The following is a 12,305-nucleotide window of genomic DNA, read 5'->3' as shown; positions in this document are numbered from 1 at the left end:
TTATTTCTCTCCATAAATACAGCACAGTACAGGCGCTTCAGCTAATGATGGAGTGCTGACATTTTAGCCTGCTCTACCATAAACATAACCCTTCCTTCCACATAGCTCTCCACTTTTCTTTCATCCTCGTGCTTGTCTGAGCATCTTAAATGCCCCGAATGTATCTGCCTCCCCCACCACCCTTGCAGAGCGTTCCACGCACCCACCACTCTCTGTGTAAAAATCTACCTCTGACAACCCCCCCAGACCTTCCTCCATTCTTCTTAAAATGATGCCCCCTCGTATTAGCCATTGTTGACCTGGGAAATACTTCCTATGGTTTATGCTGACTGCCCTCCAGGTGAAAACACTGTCCCTCAGATTCCTGTTAACTCTTCCCCATCTCACAAGAGTTCGAACCTTATCACTATTGACTAATATCAACTAAATCTTGCCTTAAGTAAACACTAGCATTGGTGACAGTGACATTTTTACAGGATTGTTGTAAAAATCCACCCAATTCGCGGTAGCCCAGTAGTTAACGTAACACTATTTCAGAGCCTGTGCCCGGGGTCAATTCCCGCTGCTGTCTGTAAGGAGTTTGTAGATTCTTCCTGTGACCGTGTGTGTTTCCTCCGGATGCTCCGGTTTCCTCCCTCATTCCAACGATGTATAGGTTGGGGTCGGTAAGTTGTGGACGTGCTGTGTTGGGGCCAGAAGAGTGGTGACTCTCGCCCGGAGCACAGCCTCAGAATGTGTTGGTGACCGACACAAACGACCCATTTCACTGTATGTTTCAGTGTGACAGGCAAAGCCAATTTAAATTCACAAATGCTGTTCAGGGAGGACAGCTGCCTTCCTTACCCCCTCTGGACTGGATGAGACTTCAGATTCTTGGCAATATCACCGTCCCAGAGTTTCCCCCGCTACGCTGATCGTCAAGCCACCCGACCCAGGAGTGAAGGATGAGGGACAAAATGGGCCAGGGAAGGGAACCGATCGACCCTGGAGTACAACAGTAAGACACTTTGAAAAGCAGCTGACAGGAAACTGGCTATCAAAGAGTGAAGAGCAAATTTAGGTCAACAGGTTTTGAAGGAAGTCAAGTTTCAGAATGAGAAGGCAACGGGATAGAATTACAGTCGTGTGTTACCAGACTTAACCCACACAAGGCACTGTAATGATTAACAAATGGAATGCCAGGTTATTGGGTGAGACAGAGGACAAGAGAAAAATATATCAGCACTATGCGTGGGGGTGGGGGAGACTGGTGAGTCATATCTCTTCCGAAAGAGATGACAGGTGAGCAAGGCAGGAAAGCTGAGAGCAAAAGCTGTGAACAGAAACTCTGGCAGGGAAATGACAAACAATGGGAACGTCTCCGCAGCTGAGCGATAGAGACTTGGTTCCAATTCTGCTCACCGCACTTTAGGAAGACAGGATTTCCCAGTGTGCGTCAAGAACTAGAATCAGAATCAGGTTTATTATCACTGACATATGTTGTGAAATTTATTGGTCTGCGGCAGAAGGAGAGCGCAGTAAATAATTTTACTGTACGTTACAATAAGAAATAAATCCGTGGTGCAGAGTAGTGAGACTGCTGATGGTCCATTCAGAAATGTGATGGTGGAAAGAACAAAGTGTCCCGAAAACATCAAATGTGTCTTCAGGCTCCTGTACCTTCCCCTGATGGCATCGGAGAACTTGTCCTGGATGGCGAGGATTTTAATGATGGACTCCACACTCTGGAGGCAGCCTCATTTGAAGATCTCCATAATGGTGGGGAGGCTAGTGCCACGATGGAGCTGGCTGAGTTTTCAAACCTCTGTGATGGTTTCCGATCCCGTGCAATGGTACCTCACACTGTCGGTATGTGACTGGAATGAATGCTCCCTACAGGACATGTGTGGAGTGAGGGATTTTGATTGTGCAAAAAGACTGGGGAGGAGGGAAGAGGGCTGTCCTCCAAGCAAAGAGAGATCAGGTGAAGTCCTGCCGAATTTATTGTGGTGTGTACAAGGCATCGTTACAGTCTGGAGGCACGACAGGCTGCAGATGCTGGAATCCAGAGCAACACACAAAATGCTGGAGGAGTGTCAGTGGGCCAGGCGGTATCTGCGGAGGGAAACAGGCAGTCCAGTTCTGTTCAGAGGAAGGGTTTTGAGGGGAAATGATGACTGTCCATCTCCCTTCATAGATGCTGCCTGACCCCTAACCCCGCTGAGGAATCAGACACCCCACCATCTCCAGCAGCTCATGTGTTGCAATGAAACACTTTCAGCAGCAATACAGGCACAGACAATGGCAGAAAACCTAAATTCTACATCAGGTTTACAAAGCAGTGAAGGAAGTGAGCTAGAAAGGACGAGGGGAGAGTGAACGGAGGAGTTTCACACCATGAACGGTTTAACAGAGGATAGTTAACAGAAGACCAGGCAGTAAACAGTTTAATGGGGGTTGGGGGGAATGGTGGAAGTGAAGGAAATGAATTCTGTGCTAAACACGAAACAGCAGAACCTCACTTCGGGAAGTCTGATCACCTGTCTGTACTTCTACTCCCGGAGTATAGCAGTGAGGACCAAGAAGGTTTGGACAAGGGAAGCACAGGAGCACCTACAGGACTGCTTTGAATCGGTGGACTGGACTGTATTCAGGGATCCATCTTCGAATCCAGATGAGTCTGCCGCAGTTGTTTAATGCCGGCTTCATTAAAACCTGTGTGGATGAGTGTGTGCCTATTAAAATTTGCCGTACATTTCCAAACCAAAAGCCGTGGATGAACCAGGAGGTATGTCGTCTGCTGAGGGCTAGATCTGTGGTATGAGTCTTGGCAGCCCAGGTCTGAACCAGAAAGCCAGTCAGACTTGTGGAGGGCTATTTCAAGAGTGACGAAACAATTCCGAGCAAAGCTGTAGGCAACATCGGATGCATGGCAACTCTGGCAGGGTTCGCAGGACATTACTTCCTACAAAGCGAAACCCCATAGTATGACTGGCACCGATGCTTCACTACCAGATGAGCTCAACGCCTTCTATGCCCGCTTTGAAAGGTGCACCTGGTGACTCTGTGATCTCTGTCTCGGAGGCCGATGTCAGGCTGGCTTTCTGGAGGGAGAACCCTCGCCAGGCAGCAGGCCCTGTTGGACTACCTGGTCATGCTCTGAAAACTTGTGCCAACCAACTGGCAGGTACATTTTCAACCTCTCGTAGTACCTCCATCAGGATGCTGTTCATTCACTGTAGCTCAGCGTTTAACACCATCATTCCTACAGTCCTGATCAATAAGCTACGGAACCTGAGTCTCTGTATCTCCCTCTGCATCTGGATCATTGACTTCCAAACTGGAAGACCACAATATGTGCGGATTGGTAATAATATCTCCACCTCGCTGATGATCAGCGCTGGCACACAACAGGGACGTGTGCTCACCCACAGCTCTACTTTCTCTGTGTGGCTGGGTAAAGCTCAAATGCCATCTGTGAATTTGCTGATGATAGAACCATTGTTGGTAGGATCTCAGGTGGTGACGAGAGGGAGTACAGGAGAGAGATATTCCAGCTAGTTGAGTGGAGTTATAGCAACAACCTTGCACTCAACGTCAGTAAGACCAAAGAACTGATTGTGGACTTCAGAAAGGGTAGGACGAGGGAACATGAACCAATCCTCATAGAGGGATCAGAAGCGGAGAGAGTGAGCAATTGGCTCCTGGGTGTCAGCTCTCTGAAGATCTAAACTGGTCTAACCAGAACAGGAGCTATTTTTCATTGGGATTTTGAGGAGATTTGGTTTGTCACCTAAACCAGTTGAAAACTTCTATAGATGTACCATGGAGAGCATTTTGACGGGCTGCATCACTGTCTGATTTGGGGACGGTGTGACTGCATGGGATCAAAAGCAGCTACATAAAGTTGTAGAATTAGTCAGCTCCATCTTGGCTACTAGCCTCCATGGTATTCAAAACATTTTCAAGGAGCGGTGTCTCAGAAAGGCAGAGTCTATCATTATGGACCCCCATCACCCAGGACATGTCCTCTTCTCCTTGTTACAATCTGGAAGGAGGTACGGAAGCATGAGGGCACACACTCAGTGATTCAGGAACAGTTTCTGCCCCTCTCCCATTCAATTCCTAAATGGACACTGACCCTGTGAACACCACCTCAACTTTTTAATATAATTGCTTTTGCACAATTTTTAATCTAGTCAATATTATCTGGATAGACAGGGTCTGATTAGGAATAGTCAGCATGGATTTGTGTGCGGAAGGTCATGTTTGACTAATCTTATTGAATTTTTTGAAGAGGTTACGAAGAAAGTTGACGAGGATAAAGCAGTAGATGTTGTCTATATGGACTTCAGTAAAGCCGTTGACAAGGTTCCGCACAGAAGGTTATTTAGGAAGATTCAATCGTTAGGTATTGATATTGAAGTAGTAAAATGGATTCAACAGTGGCTGGATGGGAGATGCCAGAGAGTAGTGGTGGATAACTGTTTGTCAGGTTGGAGGCTGGAGACTAGTGGTGTGCCTCAGGGATCTGTACTAGGTCCAATGTTGTTTGTCATATACATTAATGATCTGGATGATGGGGTGGTAAATTGGATTAGTAAGTATGCAGATGATACTAAGGTAGGTGGTGTTGTGGATAATGAAGTAGGTTTTCAAAGCTTGCAGAGAGATTTAGGCCAGTTAGAAGAGTGGGCTGAACAATGGCAGATGGAGTTTAATGCTGATAAGTGTGAGGTCCTACATTTTGGTAGGAATAATCCAAATAGGACATACATTGTAAATGGTAGGGCATTGAAGAATGCAGTAGAACAGAGTGATCTAGGAATAATGGTGCATAGTTCCCTGAAGGTGGAATCTCATGTGGATAGGGTGGTGACGAAAGCTTTTGGTATGCTGGCCTTTATAAATCAGAGCATTGAGTATAGGAGTTGGGATATAATGTTAAAATTGTACAAGGCAGTGGTAAGGCCAAATTTGGAGTGTTGTGTACAGTTCTGGTCACCGAATTATAGGAAAGATATCAACAAAATAGAGAGAGTACATAGAAGATTTACTAGAATGTTACCTGGGCTTCAGCACCTAAGTTACAGGGAAAGGCTGAACAAGTTAGTTCTTTATTCTTTGGAGTGTAGAAGGTTGAGGGGGGACTTGATAGAGGAATTTAAAATTATGAGGGGGTTAGATAGAGTTGATGTGGTTAGGCATTTTCCACTGAGAGTAGGGGAGATTCAAACAAGAGGACATGATTTGAGAATTAGGGGGCAAAAGTTTAAGGGTAACACGAGGGGGAATTTCTTTACTCAGAGAGTGGTAGCTGTGTGGAACGAGCTTCCAGTAGAAATGGTAGAGGCAGGTTCGGTATTGTCATTTAAAGTAAAATTGGATAGGAATATGGACAGGAAAGGAATGGAGGGTTATGGCATGAGTGCAGGTCGGTGGGATTAGATGAAAGTAAGCGTTCAGCGTGGACTAGAAGGGCCGAGATGACCTGTTCCCGTGCTATAATTGTTATATGGTTTTTTGGTTATACGTATACTGTAATTGATTTACTTATTTATTTACTTATTAGTTTTTGTTCTTCTGTATGATCTATTGCATTGAACTGCTGCTGCTAAGTTAACAATTTCACAACACATGCCGTTGATAATAAACCTGATTTGATTCTGATTCCTTCCTCGGTTTAGCGATCTGTCTGTGTATGAGTGGGCCACAAGTACCTCATTTCGACTTTCTTCTGGGCAGTCGGTGGGCAGTTAATGTTGGCCCAGCTACCAATGCCCACATTCCAGCCGAGTTACAGCATTGTGTTCTGCTCTTCCTGCAGTACCGGTTCCCAGCAGCAGGTGGGGATCCTGCACCGTGAAACGAGAAACAAGGGAAAATCCGCAGTGCTGGAAATTGTTAACCTCTCCCTGTCCCAGTGTGGAGCACCTTCCTGCTTCAAATTATCCTCCATCGTCCCTGTACCAAACAAGACCAAGGTAACATGCCCGAACGACTAACGTCCTGTTGCACTCACCTCAATGATAAGCAAATGCTTTGAGAGGTTGGTCAAGGACTACATCTACAGCTTGCTACCACCCACCGGACCCCCTACAATTCACAACCGATCAACAGATGATGCAATAGCCACTGCTCGACATACCGTCCTTACATATCTGGAGAAGAATGATGCTTATGTGAGAATGCTGTTCTTGAACTACAGCATTCAACACAATTCCCTCCAGGCTCGACAGGCAGCTCAGAAACCTCTGCCTTGTGCATCTGGATCCTGGACTTCCTGTCAGATCGCCAGCAGCTCCCTCACCTCCACCCCTCTGACTCTCAACACACGAGATCCTCAGGGCTGTGTCGACACCCACAGCTCCAATCTGCTGATTAAATTTGCTGACGACACTACATTGATTGGCCTAATCTCAAACAATAACGAGGTAGCCTACAGGGTAGGAGTCATCTCTCTGACACAGTGGTGTCAAGAAAACAACATCTCCCTCAATGTCACAAAAACAAAGGAGCTGGTCGTGGATTACAGGAGGGATGGAGACGGGCTAACCCCTATTGAATCACTGGATCTGGGGTTGAGAGGGTAAACAGCTTCAAGTTCTTCAGCATCCACGTCACCAAGGAACTCACGTGATCTGTACACAACAGCGCCTCTTTCACCTCAGACGGTTGAGGGAGTTCGGTAGGGGTCCCCAAATCCTAAGAACTTTCTGCAGGGGCACAATTGAGAGCATCCTGACTGGTATATGGGAACTGTACCTCTCTTAATCGCAGGTTTCGGCAGAGAGTGGTGCCGACAGCTCAGCACATCCGTACTTGTGAACTTCCCATGATTCAGGACATTTACAAGGACAGGTGTGTAAAAAGGGCCCGTAGGATCACTGGGGACACAAGTCACCCTGACCACAATCTAATCCAGCTGCCACCATCCGGGAAGCGGTACCACAGCATAAACCCCAGGACCAACAGGCTCCAGTGCAGCTTCTCCCATCGGGCCATCAAACATCACACTGACTGTTCTGTTCATTATAAATTACTATGATTGCACATTGAGACGGAGATTTTTACTCCACATGTTTGTGAAGGATGTCAGAAATAAAGTCATTTCAATTCAATCCGAGCAACACACACAAAATGCTGGAGAAACTCAGCAGGGCAGGCAGCATCTACGAAAAAAAGTACAGTCGACATTTCGGGCCGAGACTCTTCAGCAGGACTGGAGAAAAAAACATGAGGAATCAGTCAAAAGGTGGTGGGGGGTCGGGGGGGGAAACACGAGGTGATGGGTGAAACCGGAAGCTGGGAAGTTGATTGGGTGAAAGAGACACAGGACTGGAGAAGGGTGAGTTCTATAGGAGAGAACGGGAGTCCATGGAAGAAAAGTGGGAGGAGCACCAGAGGGAGGCGATGGGCAGGCGAGGAGATGAATTGAGGGAGGGAAAATGGGCACAGGGAATGGTGAAGGAGGGGTGGCCATTACTGGAAGTTCGATAAATCGATGTTCATGCCATCAGGTTGGAGGCTACCCAGACGGAATATAAGATATTGCTCCTCCAACTGAGTGTGGCCTCATCGCGACAGTAGAGGAGGCCCTCGATGGACATATGGGAATAGGCAGTGGAATTTAAATGGGCGGCTACTGGGAGATCCTGCTTTTTCTGGTGAAGCAGACTCCCAATCTATGTCGGGTCTCACCGATGTACAGGCCACACCAGAGGCACCAAACACAGTGTATGACCCCACCTGACACACAGGTGAAGTGTCGCCCCACCTGGAAGTGCCAGGAGGGAGTTCAGTGGGAAGGGACGAATGGACGTGAGTCGTGTAGGGAGTGATCCCTGCTGAAAGCAGAAAGTGGGGGAGAGGGAAAGATGTGCTTGGTGGTGGGATCCTGTTGGAGACGGTGGAAATTACAGAAATTATTAAGAGTGAGGACAAGTTCCGTTAGACGGAGGAGAGTGGTGGTGGAAGGGAACTGGTTGGGACGGGTGTCCAGAAAGAAAGAGAGAGCTCTGAGACCTTCCTGCTGGTGGATGAAGGTGTACAGGGACTGGACATCCACAGTGAAAATAAGATGCTCGGGGCCAGGGAACGTGAAATCATTGAAAGATCCAGAGTGTGCGAAGTCACTGAGGGTTCACTCCATGCTGTGACAGTGACCCCTGACCCTCAACTCCTCCGACAGGGGAAACATCCTCCCTGCATCCTGTCTGTTGAGCCCTGAATGATTTTGCACTTCCCGAGATCTCCTCTCATTCTTCTAAACAGGAGAATGTTATGTTCTCTGAGAACATACAACAGTACGGAACAGGCACAGAAACTGAAATTTCTGATGTGGACTGTGAAGTTTGTCTAAAGTTACAACAGGACCTCAATCAACTGGGAATATGGGCAAAGGAATGGCAGAAAGAATTCAAAATAGAAATGGGCAAAGTGATGCATTTTGGAAAGTTAAAACCAGGACAGAATGTACACAGTGAATGTCAGGGCCCTGGGGAGTGTTGTAGAATAGAAACACCCAGGGGAACAAGTACATAGTTCCTGAGAGTAGAGACACAGGTAGACAGTGTAGTGAAGAAGGGGTCTGGTACACTGGCCTTCATTGATCGGGGATTAAGTACATGAGATGGTTTGTCGTGTTACAGCTGTACAAGACATTGGGGAGACCACACTCAGAGTACTGGGTGCAATTCTGGTCACCGAGCTGTAGAAAGGATGACATTCAACTGGAATGTGTGCAGACAAAATTCACAGGAATGTTACCAGGGCTCAAGGGCTTCAGGAGAATCTGGATCGACCTGGACTGTTTTCCTGAAGCAAAGGAGACTGAGGGTTGACATTATTGTGATTGATGAAATCCTGCAGGGCAGTGATGAGGTCGATGGTCACAGTCTTTCCCCAGGGGAGGGGAGTCTAAAACTAGAGGATATAGAGTTAAGCTCAGAGGGTAAAGATTAGCAGGGGACCTGAGTGGCAAATTTCCCACACAGTCGGTGGTCGGTAAATGGGATGAGCTGCCGGAGGAAATGGTGGAGGCCGATAGAATTGAAACATTTTTAGGACATTTGGATTGAAAACGTTTAGAGGAATGTTGGCCAAATGCTGTCAAATGGGACGTGCTGAGGAAGCCACCTTGGTTGTCAGGGACATGTTACGTCGAAGGGCCGGTGTGTGTGCTGTCACCTCCATTAGTCTCATTAGGAAGAGTGGGACCTCACATCAGAGCAGGGCTGTACAGGGGGGAAGTCAGGAAGTTTTCCTGCATCCGTGTTTGAGTAATCCCAGTGTATCCGACACCTCACAATCTTCTGCTGCATCAAGATCCCACATTGCAGTGTCAAAGATATTTTTCTGACAATTTAAATAATCGATATTTAATCACCTTGTCACCCTCCTGCTTTACACCTCTATTTATTCCCCAGACCCTTCTATCCTCCCTCTGGTCAGTCTGTACACTGCTCTGAAGAACATCAGAAACAGAAGCAAGTAGGCCATTCAGCCCCTCACACCTGCTCTCCCATTAGACATGATCAATACCACTTCCCTGTGCTCATGCTGTTTCTACTGATTCACTTTGTATCCAAAACTCTATCCACGTCTCTCCTCAACATAGTTACTGTGAAAGTGTGCAGAGCCCTGTTAGATTGTGAGCTGTGTAAATACATTTATTCACCTCTGAATGGTCGTCCCCTCACTGCGCCTCCTCATCCTGACATCCCCGTCACCAGAAACATCATCCCTGCATCTACCTGGGGAGCCTGGAGTAAATCTCAGACTCTCTCTCTGTCTCCATCATACACAAATACACACAGGGGGCTTCACCATTTACATTTCTCCATTGCGTCAATGACCAACACAGTCTGCCCGAGGATTGTGCTGGGATCAGCCTGCATGTGTTGCCACACTTCCGGCTCCAAAATATCATGTCCACGTCTCTCTCACCTTCACTGTACCTCTCCGGGTAGTTCCAACCTGAGCATCGGTTTCTCGAATGGTCCACTCCCCTCTCCTATCACATTCCTCCTTCTATATCCCCCTTCCAGAGGAAATTACACTGCACTCCCATTTTTTCTTCAATCAGATGCTGGAAGAACTAAAACAAAACAGAAATTACTTGAAACCCACAACAGAGCAGGCAGTGTTTGAATCAATTCCGGGAGAGGTCACCAACGTGGAACGTGAAGCCTGTTCCTCTCTCCACTGATCCTGACCAACCTGCTTTTTTCCCCCGCATTTCCTGCATCTCAACTGGCTCCAAAACTGAATATCTGATTCAAAGTAGAGATCCCGACTCTATTTGCCTCGTAAATTGGAGGAACAGCTCCCCATTTTCCGTCAGGGTGATTGGCAACCTGGCAGCATCAACATCGAACTTTCAAACTTCTGGAAGTTATTCCCTGTCACTTTTCCTGTTTAATTGTCTCCCTCCTCCTGCTCCACCAGCCCCATCACCCTCTCTCTTTCCCCTCCTTCCCCACCCTCTCATTCTGCCCATCACCCACACACTCCTCCCCACCCTCTCCATCTGCCCATCACCCACACTCCTCCCCACCCTTTCCATCTGCTCATCACCCTCACACTCCTCCCCACCCTCTCCATCTGCCCATCAGCTACACACTCCTCCCCACCTCTCCATCAGCCCATCATCTACACACTCCTCCCCCACCCTCTCCATCTGCCCATCACCAACACACACCTCGCCCACCCTCTCCATCTGCCCATCACCAACACACTCCTCCCCACCCTCTCCATCTGTCCATCACCCACACACTCCTCCCCACCCTCTCCATCTGCCCATCTCCCACACTCCTCCACACCCTAACCATCTGTCCATCACTCACACACTCCTCCCCACCCTTTCCATCTGCTCATCACCCTCACACTCCTCCCCACCCTCTCCATCTGCCCATCACACACACTCCTCCCCACCCTTTCCATCTGCTCATCACCCTCACACTCCTCCCCACGCTTTCCATCTGCTCATCACCCTCACACTCCTCCCCACCCTCTCCATCTGTCCATCACCCACACACTCCTACCCACCCTCTCCATCTGCCCATCACCCTCACACTCCTCCCCACCCTCTCCATCTGCCCATCACCCACCCACTCCTCCCCACCCTCTCCATCTGTCCATCACCCACACACTCCTCCCCACCCTCTCCATCTGCCCATCACTCACACACTCCTCCCCACCCTCTCCATCTGCCCATCACCCACACTCCTCCCCACCCTTTCCATCTGCTCATCACCCTCACACTCCTCCCCACCCTCTCCATCTGCCCATCACCCACACTCCTCCCCACCCTTTCCATCTGCTCATCACCCTCACACTCCTCCCCACGCTTTCCATCTGCTCATCACCCTCACACTCCTCCCCACCCTCTCCATCTGTCCATAACCCACACACTCCTACCCACCCTCTCCATCTGCCCATCACCCACACACTCCTCCCCACCCTCTCCATCTGTCCATCACCCACACACTCCTCCCCACCTCTCCATCAGCCCATCATCTACACACTCCTCCCCCACCCTCTCCATCTGCCAATCACCAACACACTCCTCCCCACCCTCTCCATCTGCCCATCACCCACACTCCTCCCCACCCTCTCCTTCTGCCCACCCCGCACACACTCCTCCCCACCTCTCCATCTGCCCACCACCCACACACTCCTCCCCACCTCTCCATCTGCCCATATCCCACACACGCCTCCCCAACCTCTCCATCTGCCCATCACCCACACACTCCTCCCCACCCTCTCATTCTGCCCATCACCCACACACTCCTTCCCACACTCTCCATCTGCCCATCACCCACACTCCGCCCAACCCTCTCATTCTGCCCTTCACCCACACACTCCTTCCCACACTCTCCATCTGCCCATCACCCACACACTCCTCCCACCCTCTCCATCTGCCCATCACCCACACACTCCTCCCCACCCTCTCCATCTGTCCATCACCCACACACTCCTCCCCACCCTCTCCATCTGCCCATCTCCCACACTCCTCCCCACCCTCCCCATCTGCCCATCACCCACACACTCCTCCCCACCCTCTCCATCTGCCCATCACCCACACACTCCTCCCCACCCTCTCCATCTGTCCATCACCCACACACTCCTCCCCACCCTCTCCATCTGCCCATCACCCACACTCCTCCCCACCCTCTCCATCTGCCCATCACCCACACACTCCTCCCCACCCTCTCCATCTTCCCATCACCCTCACACTCCTCCCCACCCTCTCCTTCTGCCCACCCCCCACACACTCCTCCCCACCTCTCCATCTGCCCATCTCCCACACACTCCTCCCCAAC

This window comes from Hemitrygon akajei, chromosome 2 (genome assembly GCF_048418815.1).
Source record: "Hemitrygon akajei chromosome 2, sHemAka1.3, whole genome shotgun sequence".
Lineage (NCBI taxonomy): Eukaryota > Metazoa > Chordata > Chondrichthyes > Myliobatiformes > Dasyatidae > Hemitrygon > Hemitrygon akajei.
Note: the sequence above shows the minus strand (reverse complement) of the source record.